Source organism: Gorilla gorilla, chromosome 8 (assembly GCF_029281585.2).
Source record: "Gorilla gorilla gorilla isolate KB3781 chromosome 8, NHGRI_mGorGor1-v2.1_pri, whole genome shotgun sequence".
NCBI lineage: Eukaryota > Metazoa > Chordata > Mammalia > Primates > Hominidae > Gorilla > Gorilla gorilla.
The window spans coordinates 131911948-131939002 of NC_073232.2; the positions used below are offsets into that span (position 1 = coordinate 131911948).

A 27055-nucleotide genomic window follows, 5' to 3' on the forward strand; every position below is an offset into this window, starting at 1 on the left:
AAGATTAGAAATGTAAAGGCTTGGCCTCTGCAAACCTTGGGAAGACTCACTGGGCCTGAATCTCACACCCTAGAAGTCTGGTGTCTTGAACCCAAGATTTTGGGGCAGTTTCTGAAGGACTTTCTGATGCTAAAAATGATGGTGAAGGGCAAACGTACACCCAGTTACTCCCAGGGCACTCCCTTTCCTATACTTGAATACTGGGCTGGCTAGACTCAGATACACATGCACGGACACACACACACACACACACACACACACACACACACCCCTGTTCCATATCTTTGGGTCTCTGCTTCCTCTTACCCTTGCTTCGAATATCCTTTCCACCTTACTTCACTCAGCTGACTGTTGCTTAATTATGGAGATTCAGCTCGGGGATCACTTCCTCAATCCCAAGCTGGGCTAATGTTTTCACAGCACCAGGGTTGAGCACCATCCCAGTCTATTACATAAAATGGCCTGGTAATACATCTCCTCCACTGAACCAAAAGTCTCTGAGGATGGGGCCCATGTTCGGCTCCCTGTGGTTCTCAGAGTCTCACCGGATGTCTGCCGCGCTGCAGGTGCTCAGCGCAGGTTTGTTGCTCTGTCCAGCGATTGTATTCTCAGCCTACAGGCAGACTCTTCCTTGTAGCATGGCCAGGTTCCCATCGTGCAGACTCATTACATCCGTGCCAGGGCTTGTAAGTTTGCCGCTTATCTGAGGTTCATCTGCAAGAAGCTGTAATTGAAACAGCTTCCAGGATGGAAATATCGCTTCCAGAATTTAATTTTCAAGCTTACAGCCTGGATCATTCAAGCCGATTACAGGAAACAGTTGCAGTGCTGGTGCTCCCCGTGTTGAATCCAGATGGGTGTGTTTACTAGGCTGAGAAATGTTAATCCTGTCTTTGGCCTAGAAATGTCTGGCATTCACTTTGGAGGGAAATAGAAAAATAAGGTAGTACAGCCAGCCAGGCTCAGTTATATTTCCCTTAAATAATGCTTTTTTCAAAACAAGGTGGGGAGAGGGTCTGCTGGAGGGGACCTTTGCCTGAAAGGAGATACTGTGCAACTGTCATTGATTTTGAAAGTTCAGAAGAAACATTCTGAATAGTCAGTCTTTAGTATCATTACAAGGCTGGCCAAATAACCATGGGCCTGAATGCTGACAGGTGCATGCTTGGGGCTAAGGAACAGAGATCTGAATCTGTTCTCTTCTGAAGGCCATATGTAAGCACGCATGAAGCCAAATGACAATGAGAGGAAGGGCCTGCACATTTACTGAGCCCTGGCTTCTTGCCAAGCATTGTACTATGCACTTCACATTTTTTATATCGTTTGATCCAATAACTCTTTGAGGTGGATACCACTACTACTAATCCCATTTACAGTTGAAGAAACCAAGATTCAAAGAGAGGCTTGCCCAAAGTAGCAGGGCTCCCATATGCTTTGCAAACACTTTTATAACTTTAAACGATTTTTTAACCCTACCACGTGCCGGCACTACAACCAGCCCAGCTGGCGGGTGGTCACTCCTGTCCTGTGTAGTGAAGACCCAAGATCCTCTGGCAAGTGCTCCCAGGCAGCAGGGCAGTGGGGCCCATTTGTCCCTAATAAACCTTTCTTCCATGCAGTGCTCAAACTCCTCAAGAAAGCAAAACACAACAGCTTCAGTAACTAAATAGGCGACCAGCAACCTGCCTGCCCAGAGCTCTCTGAGACTTTTTGTTTTTTTTTTTTTGTGAGACGGAGTCTCGCTCTGTCGCCCAGGCTGCAGTGCAGTGGCGCAATCTTGGCTTACTGCAACCTCCGCCTCCCAGGTTCAAGCAATTCTCCTGCCTCAGCCTCCAGAGTAGCTGGGATTACAGGTGCCCAGCAACATGCCCGGCTAATTTTTGTATTTTAGTAGAGATGAGATTTCACCATGTTGGCCAGGCTGGTCTTGAACTCCTGACCTCAGATGATCCACCCGCCTTGGCCTCCCAAAGTGCTGGGATTACAGGCGGGAGCTACCGCACCCTGCCTGAGACTTTGTCTTCAGTTACAAGTGCGGTGAGTGACGAGGGGAAGGAAGAGAGCTTTTTGAAGCCATGTGACCCTGGCATGTATTTCTGGGCCTCGCGTAGCACCTTCCCACGGATGCTAGAGAGACAGGAGAGGAGGAAAGAGCCTCCCTCTCTCAGTCAAGAGTGCCACCTTGTGATGCCAGCACCAGAAAAGAACTGAACATCACTCTGGCCCCTGAGCTCAGCCCTGTGATTCATCCCCACAGCCCCTCCCTGGCAGTAGGCTCTGTTTGTGGTGCTCTGTAATTAGTTAATGAACTATCTGAATGATATTCCTGTAGTCATTCAACCAGCCCCATCCTCAGGGTGGTAATTGTATTTGAGGTTATTTAAAAACATTATTGTATCCAAATAGAGTTTACATCAGCAGACAGCATGATTCGTAATCCTGCTATCCCTGGTGTTTCTAAATTGTGCTATAAACTGCCTGATGAGTCGTGCAAAAATGGCTGCACCAACAGAGAACAGTGGGGCTTCTCTGGCAAAAACCACCAACTATCTAAAGGGAGGAGTAGTAAAAGCAACTTGTGGCTAGAACCCAGTTGACTTCAGTATAGAACAGATTGTTTTCAAGAGGCCCTCCACTAATTTGATCATCATCTTTGGATGAACTAACTCTTCATTACCTTTACAAGAAAATGCTTGGAAAGGAAGTGGAAGGCTGATCTGAAGAGTGGCAGGGGCTGCTTCACTTCCTCTGCAGTTTCCTTGAGCTGCCTTGCTCCGCCTCAGGGAATTTGCTGGGAGAGGCTCTCCAGCATCCAGACCCCGCTGCAAAGGTGTTTCGCGATCTGTAGGAACAGGACCCAGGAGCATCCCTCGGGGCTGAATGTGCAGTGGGCGATGCCCCTCCTGACCCAACAGATCCAAGACGAGAATGATCAATACAGTCTTGTGGCCAGCCTTGACAATGTTAGGAATCTCTCCACTATCTTAAAAGCTATTCATTTCTGAAAATGTGCCGTGTGTTTCGCAACTAAAAATGGAATCAAAGTAACAATGGAAAATGCAAAGTGTGTGCAAGCAAATGCTTTTATTCAGGCTGGAATATTTCAAGAGCTTAAAGTTCAGGAAGAGTCTGTTACTTTTTGAATTAATTTAATTGTCCTTTTAGACTGTTTATCTATTTTTGGATCAAGTCCTATGCCAGGGACTTGAACTGCACTTCGGATGTGTTACCAAGGTTATGGTTACCCTTTGATGCTGTTCCTGGAAGAAGAAGGAGTGGTGGCAGTCTGCAAAATCAATACACAGGAACCTGAAGGGACCTGGACTTTAATTTCTACAGCACTAATGTTATTGATAAAATTCTGCAGTCGGAGGGGCTCTGTGAAGCTTTTTCTGAATTGGATATGACGAGTGAGGTCCTACAAATTACCATGTCTCCTGACAAGCCTTATTTCCGGTTATCTACTTTTGGAAATGTAGGAAGTTCCCACCTTGACCGCCCCAAAGATTCTGATTTGATGGAAGCATTATAATCAGACCCAAGTCAACAGATACAAGATTTCCTTACTGAAACCCTCTACAAAGGCATTAGTCCTGTCTTGTCAGGTATCTACTCGGACAGATAACCGAGGCTTCCTTTCATTACAGTATATGATTAGAAATGAAGATGGACCAATATATTTTGTGGAATATTACTGCTGCCCTGATGAAGAAATTCTTTAATCTGAGTCTTGAGTATGACGATTCACTGATATTTGTGTGTACATTGATGATAGATGAAGTTCTCATTCTGAGTACGGTACTTTTTTTTTTTTTTCTTTTTTGAGATGGAGTCTCACTCTGTCGCTGAGGCTGGAGCGCAGTGGCGCCATCTCAGCTCACTGCAACCTCCGCTTCCCAGGTTCAAGCGATTCTCCTGCCTCAGCCTCCCGAGTAGCTGGGATTACAGGTGCCCGCTACCACGCCTGGCTAATTTTTTTTTTTTATTTTTTATTGATCATTCTTGGGTGTTTCTCGCAGAGGGGGATTTGGCAGGGTCACAGGACAATAGTGGAGGGAAGGTCAGCAGATAAACAAGTGAACAAAGTTCTCTGGTTTTCCTAGGCAGAGGACCCTGCGGCCTTCCGCAGTGTTTGTGTCCCTGGGCACTTGAGATTAGGGAGTGGTGATGACTCTTAACGAGCATGCTGCCTTCAAGCATCTGTTTAACAAAGCACATCTTGCACCGCCCTTAATCCATTCAACCCTGAGTGGATACAGCACATGTTTCAGAGAGCACAGGGTTGGGGGTAAGGTCACAGATCAACAGGATCCCAAGGCAGAAGAATTTCTCTTAGTACAGAACAAAATGAAAAGTCTCCCACGTCTACCTCTTTCCACACAGACACGGCCACCACCCGATTTCTCAATCTTTTCCCCACCTTTCCCCCCTTTCTATTCCACAAAACCGTCATTGTCATCATGGCCTGTTCTCAATGAGCTGTTGGGTACACCTCCCAGACGGGGTGGTGGCCGGGCAGAGGGGCTCCTCACTTCCCAGTAGGGGCGGCCAGGCAGAGGCGCCCCTCACCTCCCGGACGGGGCGGCTGGCCAGGCGGGGGGCTGACCCCCCCACCTCCCTTCCGGACGGGGCGGCTGGCCTGGCGGGGGGCTAACCCCCCCACCTCCCTCCCGGACGGAGCGGCTGGCCGGGCAGAGGGGCTCCTCACTTCCCAGTAGGGGCGGCCGGGCAGAGGCGCCCCTCACCTCCTGGACAGGGCGGCTGGCCGGGCGGGGGGCTGGCCCCCCCACCTCCCTCCCGGACGAGGTGGCTGCCGGGCGGAGACGCTCCTCACTTCCCAGACGGGGTGGCTGCTGGGCGGAGGGGCTCCTCACTTCTCGGACGGGGCGGCTGCCGGGCGGAGGGGCTCCTCACTTCTCAGACGGGGCGGTTGCCAGGCAGAGGGTCTCCTCACTTCTCAGACGGGGCGGCCGGGCAGAGACGCTCCTCACATCCCGGACGGGGCGGCAGGGCAGAGGTGCTCCCCACATCTCGGACGATGGGCGGCCGGGCAGAGACGCTCCTCACTTCCCAGATGTGATGGCGGCGGGGAAGAGGTGCTCCTCACTTCCTAGATGGGATGGCGGCCGGGCAGAGACGCTCCTCACTTTCCAGACTGGGCAGCCAGGCAGAGGGGCTCCTCACATCCCAGACGATGGGCGGCCAGGCAGAGACGCTCCTCATTTCCCAGACGGGGTCGCGGCCGGGCAGAGGCTGCAATCTCGGCACTTTGGGAGGCCAAGGCAGGCAGCTGGGAGGTGGTTGTAGCGGGCCGAGATCACGCCACTGCACTCCAGCCTGGGCGCCATTGAGCACTCACGCCTGGCTAATTTTTATATTTTAGTAGAGATGAGGTTTCACCATGTTGGCCAGGCTGGTCTTGAACTCCTGACCTCAGATGATCCACCCGCCTCGGCCTCCCAAAGTGCTGGGATTACAGGCGTGAGCCACCACGCCCAGCCTTGAGTTCAGTACTCTTTATAATTTCATATTGGATTTCCTATAGAGAAGAAGCATGGGGAAGATAGAAACAAGGTCTGTGTACCCTAATAGTTGCTATGTGTTTTGTAAATACATTTTGTAAAGGGCATGTAACTAAATGTTTTCATGTAGTCATAGATTATTCAGGACTGTCCTGTAGTTCTGTCTTTTGAACTCATGGGAATGATTATGAGCCAAGATTAATAAATTATACGTTCTATTTCAGTAGAACATTTCAAGAGTCTAAAGACTTATTTAGCTACCTGAAATGCTCTTTTATTTATTTACTATTAGAAAAGGCAAAGGTATATGCTCATTGCTTATTAGTTTGAATTCTAGAGACTAGATCTTAAAGCAGTGCTTCTCAAAGTGTTGTGCCCACACCAGCATCAGAACCACCTGCAAACTTGTAGCAAACTCTGGGGAGGAGGCCAGCATTCTATATTTTAACATGCTTCCCCCGGGAGATTCTGACGCATGCTAAATTTTGGGAACCACTGTTTTAAAGGAAACTTTTTTTTAAACTAGCATTTAATTGTATTGAGATGATTGCTTTTACATGTGATTTCTTTGCAAATGTTCTGAAGTTGAGGCATCACCAAACAAGTCTGAACCATTCTTTATGTGATTTATTTTTAAAGTAGACCTTCTGAAGAGATCTATGAATGGGATATAAAATAATTTTCAGGCTGGGTGCAGTGGCTCATGCCTGTAATCCCAGCACCTTGGGAGGCTGAGGCAGGCGGATTGCCTGAGGTCAGGAGTTCAAGACCAGCCTGGCTAACACAGTGAAACCTCATCTCTACTAAAAATACAAAAATTGGCCGGGTGTGGCAGTGCATGCCAGTAGTCCCAGCTACTCAGGAGGCTGAGGCAGGAGAATTGCTTGAACCTGGGAGGTGGAGGTTGCAGTGAGCCAAGATCGTGCCACTGCATTCCAGCCTGAGCAAGAGAGACTCGGTCTCAAAAAAAACAAAAAACAAAACAATTTTCAGAGTTACAGGTTTTCTTCTTGTTCTCACAACTGTTCATTCCAGTAAGTAACTGCAGTAAGTACTTATTAGACACCTTCCATTTATTTGCTTATAAGTTTCTTGACAAATCAAGCTGTAGAAAACCAGTTATTAAGTGATTTTGTACTTTTCTGGTAGTCGTCACTAAAATAATTTTTGTGGCATATAAATATTTTTATATTTAATAAAGTACAATACTAAAAAACAGAAAATACATGGACACCAATCTTGGTCTGCCTTTCTTTACTATCTGTTTTGCAGATAATAGAGTAATACAGTTAAAAGCATGGGAATGGCTTAATGAATATCTCCCAGCCTCCATTTCTTTGTCTGTAAAATGGGGATTACGGGCTGGGCGCGGTGGCTCACGCCTGTAATCCCAGCACTTTGGGAGGCCGAGGTGGGTGGATCACGAGGTCAGGAGTTCAAGACCAGCCTGGCCAACATAGTGAAAACCCATCTCTACTAAAAAGATATAAAAAATTAGCCAGGCGTGATGGCGGATGCCTGTAATCCCAGCTACTCAGGAGGCTGAGACAGGAGAATCACTTGAACCCAGGAGACGGAGGTTGCAGTGAGCCGAGATTGCACCACTGGACTCCAGCCTGGGCGACAAGAGTGAAACTCCATCTCCAAAAAAAAAAAAAAAAACAAAGCTTTTAGTACTACACCCAGGACAAGGCCACTGCCCAGTCCCAGGTGTTAGGGCTTTAGAAGTTTCTGCATAGTTTTAGTTATTTCTGTATATCTTGTTTTTTTCTATAGCCTCACAACAGAGGTGATATTTATGTACGTTTTAATGCTCCTACTACTAGATTATAAATTCCCTGAAAGCAAGATTAATGTTTGCTTCCTTTCTATGTCTTCACACTTCTTATACACGGTAGGAACTCAGTAAATATTTGTCGAATAAATGAACATATTGATCCTATATTTAAGTGAAAAAAACTGCAAAATGTGCTTTATCTGGGCATTAATGCAAAAGTTCTCAAGATAAAGTTAATCTGTAGCTGTAAGTATATCTGAGATCTAGAATAATATATCTATGTCAGTTGCTAAGAGGGTCAAATGAGATGTGTATGAAAACCTCTTCAAAAATAGTAACATAGGGCCAGGCGCTGTGGTTCACGCCTGTAATCCCAGCACTTTGGGAGGCTGAGGCAGGTAGATCACAAGGTCAGGAGTTCAAGACCAGCCTGGCCAAGATGGTGAAACCCTGTCTCTACTAAAAATATAAAGATTAGCTGGGTGTGGTGGCAGGTGCCTGTAATCACAGCTACTTGGGAGGCTGAGGCAGAGAACTGCTTGAACCCGGGAGGTGGAGGTTGCAGTGAGCCAAGATCACACCACTGTACTCCAGCCTGGGTGACAGAGTGAGACTTCATCTCAAAAAAAAAAAAAAAAAAAAAAGTGGTAACATAGGGCCAGGCACGGTGGCTCACACCTGTAATCCCAGCACTTTGAGAGGCCAAGACAGGTGGATCACTTGAGGTCAGGAGTTTGAGATGAGACTTACCAACATGGTGAAAACCCATCTCTACTAAAAATATAAAATAACTAGCTGTGCGTGGTAGCACATGCCTGTAATCCCAGCTACTTTGGAGGCTGAGGCAGGAGAATCGCTTGAACCCGGGAGGTGGAGGTTGCAGTGAGCCAAGATTGCACCACTACACTCCAGCCTGGGTGACAGAATGAGACCCATCTCAAAAAAATAAAATAAAATAAAAATAAAAAATGGTAACACAGCAAACATAGGTAATGTGTTATTGGTTTATATAATATACATATATAATATATAGAAGAAATCTATATATTATATATAGAAATATAAATATATATTATATATATGTATATTATATATATAGAGAGAGAGAGAGAGGGAGAGAGAGAGGGATTTCTTCTTCTATGCTTCTAGTGGAGCAGCTGCTAATTCCAGGGCATAAACTGCCCCTAGTATGTAGTTGGGCCACCAACCACACATCTCAGCAGTAAGCAACTAGCAAGTGCTTATACACAAGTGAATACAAAGACTTTTTGTTGTAAAGAAACAAAAAAGTATATTAGTAATCTATTGCTGCCTAATGCTTTACTCCAAAACTTAGCTCAGAAAACAACAGCAAACACTTATCATCTCACAGAGTTTCTGTGGGTCAGGAATTTGGGAGCAGTGAGTGGTTTTAGGTTGACTGGGGCAGGAGGATCCATTTCCACGGTGGTTCACGCACATGTGTAGTGAGTTGGTGCTGATTCTCGGTGAAGGCCTCAGCTCCTCCCGGGTGTGGCCTCTCCACAAGGCTGCTTGAGTGTCTTCACAACATGGTGACTGGCCTTCCTCAGAGGCAGTGATTCAAGAGACCACAGCAGAATCTGCAGTGTCTTTTATGATTTGTCTTGGAAGTCACAACCATCTCATCTGGAATATCCTATTGGTCTACCTTATTCAGTGTGGGAGGATACAATACCAGAAGGCGATGGTCATGGAGCCATCTTGGAGGCTGGCTACCACAAAAGGGAACTGATCTCAGAAATCAAGAATGGTAGCTACAGCCCAGCCAGGCTTCCCAGAGACAAGAGCTGGAGGGCATCCCAGGAGCCAGGGCAGCTCAAGGCACTTCAGTGGCGGCCATCCCCCTGTCTTCACTCCTCCTGTTCCTTCCTCTTCATGTGACTCAGCCACACCCCTTCTCTCTTCTCCTGCCAGTTCTTCCCATGTTTCTTAGTTCACATGCCTAAAATCAGAGCCTGATGGTTCATCTTTTTTCTCAGGTCATCACAGGTCACATGCCAGCCTATGGGTTGGCTTCCAAGGATCCACTCTAAGACCAGGCATAGGGGAGGCAAGGTTCACATGGTTCAAAACATGGGCATCTTACCCCAGGGTTGTGGTCAGGACAGTCTTGCTAAGATGAAATAATAGGTGGGACACAGCTTGGGAAGTGTGGACTGCCCCATATGGCTACTGCTCACCAGGCATCGTGCTGGATGGAGGGGCCACAGATGGGGCAAAGAAAGAAAAATGGGCAGGGCGCAATGACTCACACCTGTAATCCTAGCACTTTGGGAGGCCAAGGCGGGTGGATCACCTGAGGTCGGGAGTTCGAGGTCAGCCTGGCCAACTTGGTGAAACTCTATCTCTACTAAAATACAAAAATTACCCAGGCATGGTGGTGTGTGCCTGTAATCCCAGCTACTCGGGAGGCTGAGGCAGGAGAATTGCTTGAACCCAAGAGGCAAAGGCTACAGTGAGCTGAGATCATGCCACTGCACTCCAGCCTGGGTGACAGATCAAGACTCTGTCTCAAAAAAAAAAAAAAAAGAAAGAAAAAAAAGAAAGAAAACTGAAGACCCATAAATTGATCCCTGGCCTCTCTGTTTAGCGAGGCCATAACCAAATAATTTGTGCATGATAAGGCTGTACTAGATCTCTCATGGCACTATGAGTGTTGATTCCCTCTACCTGGGGCCCATGGAGAAGTCTCCCCAAGAAACTTCTGCCAGGGCCTTGAAGGATGAGCTGCCAGGGCCTTGAAGGATGAGCTGGAGTTTACCAGATGAAGAGAAGGGAGAATGGCATTTCTGGCAGGAAGGAACCTGCACAGGGTATTTTGGCGGAAGGTGAGACGCTGTAGGTGGGACTGGGGAGCAGGGCAGCTGGGAGGAAAGCTGGCAGGGCCAGTAGGGTGATGCTGTGACGAGCTTGGTGGGACCAGCAAAAAGCTTGGGCTCTACCCGAGAGCAGTGGGAAGACCTCTAAGTATCTGAAACAGGAACAACCACCGTGGGTGGCTCCGGGGTGATAGCGACTCAGAAGGGAGGCCAGGTCCAAGGAGGCATCTGAGCGTCCTCCCCTCTTCAGAGTCCAGTTCACAAGGAGCTGCCTGTGATTTTTTTTGGAAAGCTGTATTCTCTGTTACAAAAAGACATCTGAGCTTGTGAGGAACTAACGACTGCCCCTCCACTGGTTCCCTTGAATAGCAATCCCTCCAAATATAATTCCACAGCCATCCAAATTAAGCAAAGCTTTATTAAGCACCAAGCCGGCCACATCTGCATAATGAAAATATTTCACTGGAAGCCTGAGAAAACTCCCTGTGGACTCCTTATCGAATAACCCCTCATCCTCCTACAAATACCTACCCAGCCAATTCAGAAAATAACATCTGGAAAAGAAACCCCTTTTTTCAGTTCAGGTCATTCCAATGAGCAGCTTACAGCAGACTCGGAATTTCTACCTCAGGGAATGAAGGCTGAGTACGCCAGTCTGGAAGGCTTATTATTTAAATGTCCTCAGGCGGGGCTGGACATGGGCACTCACAGCTGTAATCCCAGCACTTTGGGAGGCCAAGGCAGGAGGATTGCTTGAGCCCAGGAGTTTGAGACCAGACTGGGAAACATAGTGAAATCTTGTCTCTACAAAAAAATAAAAATATTAGCCCAGCACGGTGGTATACATTTGTGGTCCCAGCTACTTGAGAGGCTGAGGTGGGAGGATGGCTTGAACCCGTCAGCTGTGATCTCATCACTGCAGTCCAGCCTGGGTGACTGAGCGAGACCCTTCTCAAAAAAAAAAAAAAAAAAAAAAATCCTAAGGCCAATTTTATATCTTACTGACCATGTTTATAGAGTGACTTCAGAGGAAAAAGCAAGCTCCTGGGCTTTTTTTTTTTTTTTTTTGAGATAGAGTCTCACTGTCTCCCAGGGTGAAGTGCAGTGGCACAATCTTGGCTCACTGCAACCTCTGCTGCCCGGGTTCAAGCGATTCTCATGCACCAGCCACCTGAATAGCTGGGATTACAGGCACACACCATCACGCCAGGCTAACTTTTATATTTTAGTAGAGACAGAGTTTCACCATATTGGCCAGGCTGGTCTCGAGCTCCTGGCCTCAAGTGATCTGCCCACCTCGGCCTCCCAAAGTGCTGGGATTCCAGGCGTGAGCCACCACACACAGCCACTCCTGGCCTCTTTTACTCAGAGAAATGAGTTGCTCTGGTGAGGTCTGGCCTCAGGTAAGGGGACCATTACATTGCAGGAACCCCTGGAAGCTGCATGGCCTGTGGTTAAGAGGCCAGCCTCTGCAGCCAGCCTGCCTGGGCTTATATACCCCTGTGAGACTTGCTACCGTGTGACCTTGGGTAAGTTCCTTGAGCTCTATGTACCTCAGTTTCCTGGTCTGTGTAATGGGAATGATACCAATAACACCTCCCTCTCAGGGCTCTTAAGAAGATTAAGTGAATCCTCTAAGGATTAACCTCTTAGAAGAACTTTACACAGTGCAGAGAAAGTATCATACAAATGTTTGCTATTATTATTATTACTTTAGTGTAAATTTACTGATCTGCAACTTTCCTCTCGTTAAGATATACCTACAACAAATTTTCACTTTGAAATAGCTGTCCCGATGTTACTAAGTGGAGCTAATCATTTATCACCAAGTTCTGTTGCTTTTATTTATTTTTATTTTTATTTTTTGAGACAGGGTCTTGCTTTGTCACCCAGGCTGGAATCCAGCACTCACTGCAGCCTCAACCTCCTAGGCTCAAGTGATCCTCCCACCTCAGCATCCTGAGAAGCTGGGACTACAGGTGCGTGCCATCATGCCTGGCTAATGTTTGTGTTTTTTGTAGAGATGGGGGTCTTGCTATGGTACCTAGGCTGGTCTAGAACTCCTAGGATCAAGCGATCTGCCGACTCAGCCTTCCAAAGTGCTAGGATTACAAGCATGAGCTATGGCACCCAGCCTGTTGCTTCTTACTCTGAAGAATAGTTTGAGTTGATCTGATTCTCTCCAGTATAGGTGATAATTGAGCCCATGGGGCATGGGCTGTTATGGGTGGCAATTAACCCCAGGAGTTCAAATCCTGGCTCTCCATTCACCAGCTGTGTGATCTTGGGCAAGTTTCTTAACATCTCTGAGCCTCAGTGGTCCCTATAAAACGACAATCATAATAGTACCTATTTCATAGGTGTTTGTGAGGATTGAATGAGATCATGCAGGTAAATTGCTGAGCACAGTGCCTGGCACTAATATATATTCAATCAAACCCATTCTTGCCCCAGCCACATCATCTCTCCCTGAAACGTTCATGTTGGCTTTTTTTTTCCCCTCTGCCTTGCCCTCTGGCCTTTGAACTTATGTGGAAACCTGGAGTCTGCTTCCAATCTTACCCTCCTGCAAGGCGTTCTCCACATGGCAGCGAAATGATTTTTTAAAACACAAACCTGATCATGCCACTCCTCTGCTTAAAATTCTGCAAGTGGGCCGGGCACGGTGGCTCATGCCTATAATCCCAGCACTTTGGGAGGCCCAGGTGGGTGGATCACCTGAGGTCAGGAGTTCGAGACCAGCCTGGCCAACATGGCGAAACCCCATCTCTCCTAAAAATACAAAAATATTAACCGGGCATGGTGGTGGGCACCTGTAATCCCAGCTACTCAAGAGGCTGAGGCAGGAGAATCACTTGAACTCGGGAGGCAGAGACTGCAGTGAACCAAGATTGTGCCATTGCACTCCAGCCTGGGTGACAGAGTGAGACTCCATCTCGAAAAAAAAAAAAAAAAGAAAAGAAAAAGAAAGAAAAATTCTGCAAGTGATTCCCATTACCCTTGGGATAAATTCTCGCATCCCTGTAGAGGCTCCCCGGGCCTCGCCAGAGGTCTATTCAGCATGCACCTCCCTCAGTGGCCTTGTCTCATTCCCTGAAGGTTCCTTAGCACAGACCTTCACACCTGCAGTGGCCATCGTTTCTTCCCACACTCTTCCTGCCCAGCTAAGTCCCACTCATCCAACAAGGCTCAGCTTACATGTGACTTCCTCAAGATGCCTTCCTGACCTCCCAACTTGGAGGGTTCCCTCCATATTTAATTTCTCAAGGCATCTTATTCTATTCCTTCTTAGTGTTAACAATTGCACCAAAATTATTATCTGTATAATTTGAGTGTCAGAGTTTGTGTTGTTCACAGAACATCCCCAGAGTTTGGTGTGGTGTCCAGCCCATAGTAGGCACTCCATAAATACTTAAAGATTGGGTGGATGAATGAGTGAATCAATGAACAAATAGTGGCATTCCCAGCCTGAGGTCTATAACCGACTCTGCAAACACCATTCTGCAGAGCCTTGCTTCCCTCGGCCCTTTCTTGCTCTGTGGGGGCAAAAGGACACGCTGTTTAGAATCCAGCAGGCTGAGGACAGGCACCCCCATCACAAAAATCAGAGTCCCAAGTCCTTTTAGAGGCTGAGACAATCCAGTCTTCTGCTCTGTTAATAAGGCCAGTGACCAGGAGCTCACTCCTACTTGCTAGCAAGTTCTTCCCAATATCAGCCTTAATCGTGTCTCCTTAAGAGTCCCCGCCCATTTGTGAGATTTTTATTGTTTGTGACTTCTGTATTTTCTAATTTTTATTTATTTATTTGAGACAGGGTCTTGCTTTGTTATGAAGGCTGGAGTGCAGTGGCACAATCAGGGCTTACTGCAGCCTCGAATTCCCAGGCTCAAGTGATCCTCCTGTCTCAGCCTCCCAAGTAGCTGGGACTACAGGTGCATGCCACCATGCCTGGCTGATTTTTTTTTTTTTTTTTTTTTTTTTTTTTTTTTTTTGAGATGGAATCTTGCCCTGTTGCCCAGGCTGGAGTGCAGTGGTACAATCTCAGTTTACTGCAACCTCCGCCTCCCGGGTTCAAGTGATTTTCCCACCTCAGCCTTCTGAGTAGCTGAGACTACAGGCATGCGCCACCATGCCTGGCTAATTTTTTTGTATTTTTAGTAGAGACGGGGTTTCACCACATTGGCCAGGCTGGTCTCGAACTCCTGACCTCAGGTGATGGCCCACCTCGGCCTCCCAAAGTGTTGGAATTATAGGTGTGAGCCACTGTGCCCGGCCAGCTGGCTAATTTTTAAAAAATTTTATTTTATGTAAGTACAGGGTCTCCCCCTATGTTGTCCAGGCTGGTCTCAAACTCCTGGACTCAAACAATCCTCCTGCCTTGGCCTCCCACAGTGTTGGGGTTACAGGTGTGAGCCTCCACATCCAGCCATTCAACTTTCATAGAGTATATATAAATTGCTTTTGTAATTAGAGAGAAAGCAATACATTTTCTAAAGTTCTAACTGCAGAATCTAGTTCTGCCCTTTGTGTTAACAATAAAGGCAAAAAAAGAGAAAGAACCATATTACTGGCCTCCTCTCCCACATCATGTTGGCAACTGAGTCCAGCACAAGCACACCTTGGTCTTTGTGTTTGGACCTGCCTGCCATTTGCACATACAGTGAGCTGCCACTAACTAGCACATGCTTTCCCCAGTTTTCAAAATGTGCCTTTACCAGCCTAGTGTTGTGGCCTGAAATAGTCTTGGGGCTACCAGTCCTAACCCTGAGGGCACAGGCTGCCTCGCCAGGTATAGAGCCCTTGAGGGCAAAGATTGCCTGCTCCAGTTCAAGAGTAGGTCTTGGCATCCTGTGGCCAATCAACAGTACAGAATAGCTGGATGAGTAACCCACAGGTTTTTGTTTTGTTTTGTTTTTTGTTTTTGTGACGGTGTCTTGCTTTGTCACCCAGGCTGGAGTGCAGTAGTGCGATCTTGGTTCACTGCAACCTCTGCCTCCCGGGTTCAAGCTATTCTCCCACCTCAGCCTCCCAAGTAGCTGGGACTACAGGCACACGCCGCCACGCCTGGCTAATTTTTTTGTATATTTAGTAGAGACGGGGTTTCACCATGTTGGCCAGGCTGGTCTCAAACTCCTGACCTCAGGTGATCCTTCCACCTCAGTCTCCCAAAGTGCTGGGATTACAGGCACGAGCCACCTCACCCAGCTGTAATCCACAGATTTTGAATGAAATTAATCTGGAACAGAGGAACTTCGGGAAATCGTAACAAGTTTTCCCCAGGTGCAAGTGCATTAAGCTCCATGCCTATACCCTATAAGAACAACCCTAAAAAGGGCCGAGCGTGGTGGCTTATGCCTGTAATCCCAGCACTTTGGGAGGCCGAGGCAGGTGGATCACTTGAAATCAGGAATTAAAGACCAGCCTGGCCAACATGGTGAAACCCCATTTCTACCCAAAATACAAAAATTAGCCAGTTTTGGTGGCACTGTACTCCCAGCTACTTGGGAGGCTGAGACAGGAGAATCACTTGAACCCAGGAGGCGGAAGTTGCAGTGAGCCGAGATCTCACCACTGCATTCCAGCCTGGGTGACACAGTGAGACTCCATCTCAAAAAAAAAAAAAAAAAAAAAAAAAAACCCTGAAGAAAGCAACATTATATTGAATATTGACAATGGAAAAAAATAAAAAGAAAATAAAATAAAAAGAAAGCAACAACAAAAAGGCCAGACCAAGACTTGTTGGATGATAAGCTTCCTTTATTCAATTGTTTAATATTTTATTTTTTATTTTTTTATTTTTGAGACAAAGTCTCGCTGTCGCCCAGGCTGGAGCACAATGGTGCGATCTCGGCTAACTGCAACCTCTGCCTCCCAGGTTCAAGCGATTCTCCTGCCTCAGCTTCCCAAGTAGCTGGGATTACAGGTGTGTGCCACCATGCCTAGCTAATTTTTTTGTATTTTTAGTAGAGATGGGGTTTCACCATGTTGGCCAGGCTGGTCTTGAACTCCTGACCTCAGGTGGTCTATCTGCATTGGCCTCCCACAGTGCTGGGATTACAGGCGTGAGCCACTGTGCCCGGCCTAAATTTTAAATACATTTTCAAACAAGCATATGTGTTATATATCATTTATGTACTTAAAAATTATTAACATTTAAAAAATCAAAATATAAGGCCGGATATGGTGGCTCATGCTTGTAATCCCAACACTTTGGGAGGCTGAGACAGGAGCATTGCTTGAGGCCAGGAGTTTGAGACCAGCTTGAGCAACATAGTGCTTGAGCAACCTCACCTCTATGAAAAATAAGAAAATCAACTGGATGTGGTGGTGCACGCCTGTAGTCCAAGCTACTCAGGAGGCTGAGGCAGGAGGATTACTTGAGCACAGGAGGTCAAGGTATAGTGAGCTATGGTTGCACCACTGAACTCCAGGATGGACAACAGATCAAGATCCTGTCTCTAGAAAACAAACAAACCAAACATAAATAAGGAAAATGGTGTTAAATATTCTTTCTACTCACTAAGAACAATGTTTCTTTTCATAAGTGAAAAGTAATAAAGTTAAACCAGTTTGGTCTGTCAGGGTAAACAGCTGCTCCCTGGTAGAAGAATGTGATCTTTAGACACAAACAACAACAACCAAGAAAATCATTAAACTGAAGCCAAGTTTCCAGAGGGACCCAGGGGAAGTAATGAAAAGAATCCTTCAAAATGTAACAACACATTTTCTATAAAATGGAAATGGCTTTGGGGAAATGTTCTGAGGGGTTTGTTCGCCACAGCTTGGGAAAAGAAAAACGTGTTTTCAAGCACGGCAAAAAGAACCTGTGTCCAGCAGCCAAGAGATGATGCAGAAACACCGGAGTCTGTAAAAGCTTTGATTCTAGAAAACTTTCTTTCCTTTTTTTTTTTTTTTTTTTTTCTGAAACAGGGACTTGCTCTGTCACCCAGGCTGGAGTGCAGTGATGCAATCTTGGCTGACTGCAACCTCCACCCTCCATTTCTCAGGCTCAAGCAACCCTCCCACCTCAGCCTCCTGAGTAGCTGGGACTACTGGTATGTACCACCACAGTACACACTCAGCTAATTTTTTAACATTTTTTTTTTTTTTTGAGACAGCCTCCTGAGTGGCTGGGACTACAGGCACGTGCCACCATGGCTGGCTAATTTTTGGTATTTTTAGTAGAGACGGGGTTTCACCATGTTAGCCAGGATGGTCTCGATCTCCTGACCTCGTGATCCACCTGCCTTGGCCTCCCAAAGTGCTGGGATTACAGGCATGAGCCACCATGCCCGGCCTTTTTTTTTGTTTTGTTTTTTTTAAGATGGAGACTTGCTCTGTTGCCCAGGCTGCAGTGCAATGGCACAATCTCGGCTCACTGCAACTTCCACCTCCCAGGTTCAAGCGATTCTCCTGCCTCAGCCTCCCAAGTAGCTGGGATTACAGGCGCCTGCCACCATGCCTGGCTAATTTTTGTATTTCTTAGTAGAGATGGGGCTTCACCACATTGATCAGGCTGGTCTCGAACTCCTGACCTCAGGTCATCCACCCGCCTCGGCCTCCCAAAGTGCTGGGATTATGGGCATGAGCCACTGCGCCCGGCCCAAAAGATTTTTTATAGAGATGAGGTCTTACTATATTGCCCAGGATGGTCTTGAACTCCTGGATTCAAGCAATTCTCCTGCCTCAGCCTTCCAGAGCACCTGGATTATAGGCATGAGCCACCACGCCCACCTGGCCTAGAGAACTAACTAGACACTTCCAGAAGCCAGGAATACCCTATGCTTGCCTTATTTACCTTTGTATTTCAGATCCTACACACTGGCTAACACACAGCAAGCACTCAATAAATATGAGGGTCTTAGTTCAAGAGCAAGGAAAGATCTGATAATGTGGCAGTAACAATACACTACATTTTACAGTCAGTGGCAATTTAATGTTATTTCATTTCTCAACTCATCTCTGGGCAATGAGATTACAGATGTTCTTTTTTGTATTTTTATGCATTATCTGAATTGTTTACAAGGATGTATTCTGAAATAGAAAATAATAAAATTGACTCCCCATTAGGAAAAAGCAATTCTCATAACCATCATTGCCAGTTTTTTGACACCTTTTGGAAAAGGGTAGGGAATTAATTCTGCCATTGACTATAATTCAGCAGGAAGGCAAAGTGAATTCATTCATTTCATAATATTTAATCAACACCAACTTGTGTTAAGAATGGAACTAGGTAGGCATGAGGAATGTATATGTGCTCCAAATACCAGCTTATGGCCTAAGGAGAGAGACAGACATCGAACACATACTGCCACTAACAAGTGTCCAGGTGCAACTGTGGCAGCTGCTATGGGAAAGGTAACAGAGCACCTGTGACCCTGAGATTGGTCTCCTGCTTGGGCCTAACTCCATATGTTTGCTCTTACAAATGTGTTTCCCTACCCAGAAGGCCTTTCCTTCTTCCTCCATATAGTCAAACTTGACTTCGCTTTGGAATCTTGCTTAAATCTCTAGTTCCTGTTCAAGGTCTGTCTGATTGGAGGCTTCCTTCGGGTAATGTCAGATATCACCATGAAGATAATGCAATTCGTTAGGAGTTATATTAGCCAGGGTTTCCCAGAGAAAAAGAACCAACAGGATGTGTAAATATAGAGAGAGATCTATTGTAAGGACTTGACTCACAAGATTATGGAGGTGCAAATCCAAAGTCTGCAGGTTGGGTGGGCAAACTAGTGATTTAGGGAAGGGGCAGGGGCAGTCTGCTGACAGAACTTCTTACCTGGGGAGGTTCATCTTTGTTCTGTTGAAGACCTTCAACTGATTGGATGAGGCACACCCATATTATGGAGGTCAATCTGCTTTACTTAAAGTCCACAGACTTTTTTCCCCCTTCATAAATCTTTCATTGGAATCAAAGACCACGGATTTAAATGTCAATCTTGGGCTGGGCACGGTGGCTCATGTCTGTAATTCCAGCATTTTGGGAGGCCAAGGCAGGTGGATGGTTTGAGCCCAGGAGTTTGAGAACAGCCTGGGCCAACATAGTGAAACTCTGTCACTACAAGAAAAAAAAAAAAAAAAAAAAAAAATTAGCCAGGCATGGTGGCGCATGCCTGCAGTCTCAGCTACTTCGGAGGCTGAGGTGGGAGAATCACTCGAACCCAGGAGGCAGAGGTTGCAGTGAGCCAAGATCACGCCACTGCACTCCAGTCTGGATGACAGAGCAAGACCCTGTTTCAAAAAAAAAAAAAGTCAATTAATGCCATCCAGAAAACGTCTTCACAGAAATATCCAGTATAATGTTTGACTAAATATCTAGGTACTGGGGCCAACTGGACACATAAAATTAACTATCACAGAAGCCTTAACTCCCCAACTAGAGTCTACCATTTTAGAAGGCATGGATCAGCTCTTCCATGTCTTTGAAAGCTTCCATGGAGCCTAGCTGAGGGATTATTGTCAGGAGGTGTTCAAGAAATCCCTGAAGAGGGCCGGGCACAGTGGCTTAAGCCTGTAATCCCAGCACTCTGGGAGGCCGAGGTAGGCGGATCATGAGGTCAGACCAGCCTGACGAACATGGCGAAACCGCGTCTCTACTAAAAATATAAAAATTAGCCAGGCGTGGTGGTGCACGCCTGTACTCCCAGATACTTGGGAGGCTGAGGCAGAATTGCTTGAACTCAGGAAGCGGAGGTTGCAATGAGCCGAGATCATGCCACTGCACTCCAGCCTGGGCAACAGAGCAAGACTCCTTCTCGAAAAAAAAAAAATAAGAAGAAATCTCGAACCATATAAGAATAGAAGAATGAGATTTAACAGGCTCTCTGGAAGCAACTTTGTGCACCTTCTGGAAACAATAGAAGACATGTACTGGTACCTACTTAAACCTCAGAGTGCAATTCACATGGTGGCAGAGATCCCCAAAGCACAACCCTGATTCTTTCTCCATCCTGAAAACGCTGCCCCATACCTTCTAAGACAGTAACGGATTTAGATAGAAATGACTGTCCATTTGGGTTTTAACTTAGCACAGCCCTAGCCAGTGAAGAAAAGACAAAAGAACAAGGCAGAAGAATATTGTGGCCTTGGAAGAAATTCCTGACACTGGTCTCTGACCATCATTTTATGACATGTGTACCTGTTTCAATCTTCATCTTCCTCTCAGCCTATTAAGTCATGCAGCGAGCTCCTACCTCTCACTTCCTTCTATCCCTGACCAAGCTTAAATCAGCCTCAGAGGCTGGAGATAAAGCAGGCTCAGAGGAGGGGCCTGGTGGTTTCTCAGTCAATTTGCATTCCAAGCTCAAATTTTCATTTCTAAACCTACAATTTCATTTCCAGGCTTTCCCTTGGTTCCAGAGCTGGCTGCTGCTTAGGGGAGAGTGGGAGGGGAGGCCTCAGTCAGAAATCTCAAGCAACTGGACCAGAGGTAGAATGCCTCAGGCCATTTTTCAATGTCAGTCCCCATTGTTATGGGTCCCACATCGACCTGGTGCTCTTGTTTAACCCCTTTTGCATCTGTAAAAATCATTTTCATTATCCCTTAGTCCCAGTGGAGAAACAGGCAAAGGATAGGTTCAGACTGTTCGCAGAAGAGAATTCCAAATGTCTCTGAACACATGAAAAGATGCTCAATAGGGGCCAAGTGCAGTGGCTCACGCCTGTAATCCCAGCACTTTGGGAGGCCGAGATGGGCGGATCACGAGGTCAGGAGTTCAAGACCAGTCTGGCCAACATGGTGAAACCCCGTCTCTGGTAAAAATACAAAAATGAGCCAGGAGTGGTGGTGGGTGCCTGTAATCCCAGCTACTTGGGAGGCCGAGGCAGGAGAATCACTTGAAACCACAAGGCGGAGGTTACAGTGAGCCGAGATCGCACTGTACTCCAGCCTGGGCAACAAGAATAAAACTCTGTCTCAAAAAAAAAAAAAAAAAAAAGAAAAAAAAGAAAAGATGCTCAATTACACTCATCATAATAGAAATTCAAATTAAAAGCATAAGGGGAATATATCAGATTGGCAAAGATCAGAACATTAGCTAACACAGTCCGGTAAGATCATGGGGCCTCTTTCCAGCCAGCGCCGAGTGATGGGCATCTCTCAGGACAACTGGCACAAGCGCCGCAAGACTGGCAGCAAGAGAAAGCCCTACGACAAGAAGCGGAAGTATGAGTTGGGGCACCTGGCTGCCAACACCAAGACTGGCCCCCACCACATCCACACAGTCCGTGTGAGGGGAGGTAACAATAAATACGGTGCCCTGAGGCAGGACATGGGGAATTTCTCCTGGGGTTCAGAGTGTTGTACTCGCAAAACAAGGATCACTGATGTTGTCTACAATGCGTCCAATAGCAAGCTGGTCCGTACCAAGACCCTGGTGAAAAACTGCTTCGTGCTCACCGACAGCACACCGTACCACCAGTGGTACGAGTCCCACTGTGCGCTGCCCCTGGGCTGTAAGAAGGGAGCCAAACTGACTCCTGAGGAAGAAAAGACTTTAAACAAAAAACGATCTAAAAAATTCAGAAGAAATACGATGAAAGGGAAAAGAATGCCAAAATCAGCCGTCTCCTGGGGGAGCAGTTCCAGCAGGGCAAGCTTCTTGCGTGCGTCGCTTCAAGGCTGGGACAGTGTGGCCAAGCCCATGGCTATGTGCCAGAGGGCAAGGAGTTGGAGTTCTATCTTAGGAAAATCAAGGCCCGGAAAGGCAAATAAATCCTCATCCTTTCTGTCTTTGCCCATGGAATAAAGGTGTCTATTGTTCTGTGGCAAAAAAAAAAAAAAAAAAAAAAAAAATCATGGGGAACGTGCACTCTGAACGCTACTGGTATGAGGCTGACCTTCTCTGACCTCCTTGGAGACAAATTTGGCAAAATAACTTAAATTTTAAAATGCATTGGCCTGATGATGGAGCACTTCCACTTCCAGGTATTGATAGATCTACTCGTACTTTCTTGCAAAATGACCTGTGCACAAGAAAATACACTGAAGGCCAGGCACGGTGGCTCATGCCTGTAGTCCCAGCACTTTGGGAGGCTGAGGCAGGTGGATCATTTGAGGTCAGGAGTTTGAGACCAGCCTGGCCAATGGTGAAATCCCATCTCTACTAAAAATACAAAAAAATAAGCCAGGCATGGTGGTGCACGCCTGTAATCCCAGCTACTTGGGAGGCTGAGGCAGGAGAATCACTTGAACCCAGGAGGTGGAGGTTGCAGTGAGCCGAGATCATGCCATGCACTCCAGCCTGGGTAACAGAGTGAGACCCTGTCTGTCTGTCTCTGTCTCAATCTCTCTCTCTCTTTCTGTCTGTCTCTCTCTCTCTCTCTCTATACACACACACACACACACACACACACACACACACACACACACACACATTGCAGCATTGTTTGTAATAGCAGAAGATTGGAAACTATCTAAATATCTATTAATAGGAGACCAGTTCAATAAATTAGGAAGTACTGTACAGTCACTTAAAGGAGTAAAGAGGCTCTGTGTGGAGTGATATGGAAAATTTTACAGGAACATTGTTAAGTAAAAGGAGGAAGGTGAATGCCAGTGCACATGGCTATCATTTTACGAGTAGGAAGAACGTGCACATATATGTTGGTAAATGAATGGGAGACCCCCTGGAAAAACACCCAGTAAGCTGGAGACATTGGTTGCCTCTAGAGCAGGGAACTGGGAAGCTGGGGAGCATAGAGGAAGGGAAGTTTCTTTTTCTTTTCTGTTTTTTTTTTTTTTTTTTTTTTGAGACGGAGTCTTGCTCTGTGACCCAAGTTAGAGTGCAGTAGCATGATCTCGGCTCACTGCAAACTCCGCCTCCTGGGTTCAAGTGATTCTCCTGCCTCAGCCTCCCGATGAGCTGGGATTATAGGTGCCACCATGCTGGGCTAGTTTTTTTTTTTTTTTTTTTTTTTTTTTGTATTTTTAGTAGAGACGGGGTTTCACCATGTTGGCCAGGTTGGTCTTGAACTTCTGACCTCAGGCGATCAGCCCACCTCGGCCTCCCAAAGGGCAGGGATTACAAGTGTGAGCCACTGAGCCTAGCCGGGAGGTTTATTTTTCACCGAGTACCTGTTATGGGTTGAATTGTGAACCTCCCCCACCCCCGCCAAGTTATATGTTGAAGTCCTACCTCAGGACCTCAAAATGTGAGTGTATTTGGAAATAGTGTCATTGCAGATGTAATTAGTTAAGATGAGGTCATACTGGAGTAGGGTGGGCCCCTAATGTCCTTGTTGAAAAGGGAGAATTTGAGGCTGGGTGCGGTGGCGCATGCCTGTAATCTTAGCACTTTGGGAGGCTGAGACAGGAGAATCACTTGAGCCTAGGAGTTCAAAACCAACCTTGGCAACACAGTGAGACCCCATCTCTATATAAAAAAGAAAAAAGAAAAGGAGGCAGCCAGGTGTGGTGGCTCATGCCTCTAATTTCAGCACTTTTGGAGGTCGAGGCGGGTGGATCACCTGAGGTCAGGGGTTTGAGACCAGCCTGGCCAATATGGCAAAATTCTGTCTCTACTAAAAATACAAAAATTAGCCAGGCATGGTGGCAGGTGCCTGTAATCCCAGCTACTGGGGAGGCTGAGGCACAAGAATTGCTTGAACGTAGGAGGCAGAGGTTGCAGCAAGCCGAGATCATGCCACTGCACTCCAGCCTGGGCAACAGCGCGAGACTCTGTCTCAAAAAAAAAAAAAAAAAAAAAGGGAGGAATTTGGACCCAGGCAGTCATACAGGAAGAATGCCATGTGAAAATGAAAGCAGAGATCAGCATGATGCCCAGCAAACTACTAGAAGCTAGGTGAGAGGCATGGAACAGAGTTTTCCCTTGCAGCCCTTAGAAGGCTCCAACCTTGCTGACACCTTGACTTGGACTTCTAGAGTCCAGACCTGAGACAATGCATGTCTGTTGTTCTAAGCCACTTAGTTTGTGGTACTTTGTCCCAGCAGCCCTAGTGAACTAATGCAGTCTCCTTTGACACCTGGAGTTCTGTATCGTGTGCATACTACTGATTATTGATTTAAAACTTTTTTCAACACAAATGTCTCCCGGAAGCCTTCCTAGATTCACTAGGCTGAGTTAGTTGCTCTGTCTTTTCGGCTCCCACAGCATTTTATCTGTATCTCTGCAATAGCATTTACCACGTTGTAATGTAACTTAACTCTTCACAGGGTTCTTGACTCCACAAAATCATTAACTCCTGAGCACAGAAGCTGAGCCTGTTTCATTCATCATTGTAATCCCAGAGACTGGCATCAAATGCTTGTTAGAGTGAATAAACAAATGGGTAACCAGACATTTTTCACTTCCCTCCTACATTCGTATCATTATTTATTGGTTTTTGGCTTGACAAGCTATCCATTTATTCATGTTTAGTCAGGGTGATATAATTGAAAACTGATCTTAAAGAAGAGGTCAGGAATGAAGGTGGTGACAGGGCCATGCTCTCTCTAGAAGACTCTAGGCGAGAATCCTACCTGCCTCTTCCAGCTTCTGGAGGTTGCGGACAATCCTCAGTGCTCCTTGGCTTACAGGTGCATTGCTCTGATCTCTGCCTTCATTGTCACATGGTCTTCTCCCTGTATGTCTGTGTCTCTGTATCAACATTTCCCTCTTTTTATTTTTATTTACTTATTTTTTATTTATTTATTTTTGAGACAGAGTCTTCCTCTGTCACCCAGGCTGGAGTGCAGTGGCGCGATCAAGGCTCACTGCAACCTGCACCTCCAGGGTTCAAGCGATTCTCCTGCTTCAGCCTCCCTAGTAGCTGGGATTACAGGCGTGCACCACCACACCTGGCTAATTTTTTTTGTATTTTTAGTAGAGATCGAGTTTCACCATATTGGTCAGGCTGGTCTTGAACTCCTGATCTCAAATGATCTGCCCGCCTTGGCCTACCAAAGTGCTAGGATTACAGGCATGAGCCATCGCACCCGGCCCCTCTTTTTATTATTTTTTTTTGAGGCATAGGTCTCACTGTGTCACCCAGGCTGGAAGGAGGCAGTGGCATGATACTGGCCCACTGCAACCTCTGCCTCCCAGACTCAAGCTATCCTCCCACCTCAGCCTCCCAAGTAGCTGGGACTACAGGCTCACATCACCACGCCCAGCTAATGTTTGCTTATTTTGTAGAGACAGGGTTTCGACATGTTGCCCAGGCTGGTCTCAAACTCCTGGACTCCAGGGATCTGCCTGCCTTGGCCTCCCAAAGTCCTGGGATTATGGTTATGAACAGGTGTCCTCTTCTTATGAGGACACCAGTCATTGGATTAAGGCCCACTCTAATCCAGTATGACCTCATCTCAATTTGATCACATCTGCAAAGTAATCTCACATTCTGAGGTTGTGGGTAGATATGAACACATCTCACATTCTGAGATTGTGGGTAGATATGAACTTGCGGTGATACTATTCAATGCAGTTCAGCTGCTCAGCTAGGACTCACCTAAAAAAGAGAAGCAGCAAGAGGTGGAGGGCTGTTTTGCCTTGTGGTAAAATACAGGTTGCAGAATCAGCCAGACCTGGCTTCAAATCCTGGTTTTACCTGCTGGTCAGCTATGTGAGCTCAGGCAAGTTATTCAACATCTCCAAGCCTATTTCCTCAACCATGCAATGGGTTTAATAAAAGCCTGTGCTTCCTAGAGTTGCTGGGTAGATAAATGAGATCAGGACAGTGTCTGATATTAAAAAAAAAAGAAAAAAGAAAAAAGAAAAAAAATAGCTGAGTGCAATGGCTCTCGCCCATAATTTCAACACTTCGGGAAGCAGAGGCAGGTGGATTGCTTGAGGTTGGCAGTTTGAGACTAGCCTGGCCAACATGGTGAAACCCCATCTCTGCTAAAAACACAAAAATTAGCCAGTGTGGTGCCACACACCCATAATCCCAGCTACTCAGGAGGCAGAGGTTGCAGTGAGCTGAGATCCCATCACTGCACTCAGCCTGGGCAACAGAGCGAGACTCCACCTCAAAAACTAAAAAGTAAAAAATAGTTAGCGTTTGATGCTAGAGTCCCCAGTACCATGGTTCCTGCTATTCTTTCAGGGAAGAATGTAGAGAGTTAAATAGCTAAACAGGATGGTTTGTGATTAAAGGCCCAGATGCTTGTTCCAGGATGTACCTGCCACACAAGGTCAGAGAGCACAGGGCGACTGGGCTCAAGCAGGCACAGACTTTAACTTTTAATAACAAACAGATGCAAAGTTAGTGCTGCAATCTGAAACTCTGCAGCGAAGCCATATTGATTTCCCCTTCCACCTCCAGCAGGGCGTATTTATAGAGCTTATCATAGAAGTCTGCACAGTATAACCAGGCCGGACGTCTTCTATCCCCCTCAGTGCTAATACCTACTGCCTGTAGCCCTTCTCTCCCAATGCACTCGACCATCAGGACATTAGAGAGAGGCCATGGCTTCCATCCAGATGGCCCTGGCCTCCTTTTATCTAGGCTGCCCCTAGTGGAAGGGCCCCCTGAGAGGGAATGGCTGGTGAAGGTGTGCATGGCTGCATGTGCCGATCTCTCACAACATCCCAAAAGCAAAAAAAACGACCTGGGGTGACCAGCATTTTGCACCGATCAGGGAGAACTGGCTGTTCTCCTATGCTGGCTCTTGTGTTCCAATAGAAATGGATTAAATCACCCAGACGCTGAAATCTTGTGGTTGACATTTTCATTTAAAACTCACCATTATAGCTGGGCTTGAGTCCTCTGTCTGTGACCTGTGCTATGAGTCAGTCAGGCCTGGGCACAGCATTAATAGGGCTGATTTATAATCTTCCACAGCAGCCAGCTACGGCTCCTGTTTCCTCAGCACTGAGAAAAAATCATTCGCACAGAACGTTGTTTCTCAATTCTAGCTTTTTACATTTTTTCCCTTGGTGACAAGTGGGACTAAGCCGTTGATTCACTTATGTTTG

General features: G+C 46.5%; 2 pseudogenes; both read left to right on the forward strand.

Annotated features, from left to right (window-relative positions):
- The first annotated feature begins 2894 nt into the window (after positions 1 to 2894).
- On the forward strand, positions 2895 to 3735 carry LOC101144388 (cell cycle checkpoint protein RAD1-like; annotated as a pseudogene).
- A 17313-nt stretch (positions 3736 to 21048) lies between these two features.
- LOC101144754 (small ribosomal subunit protein eS8-like) lies at positions 21049 to 21893 on the forward strand (annotated as a pseudogene).
- The last annotated feature ends 5162 nt before the right edge of the window (positions 21894 to 27055 follow it).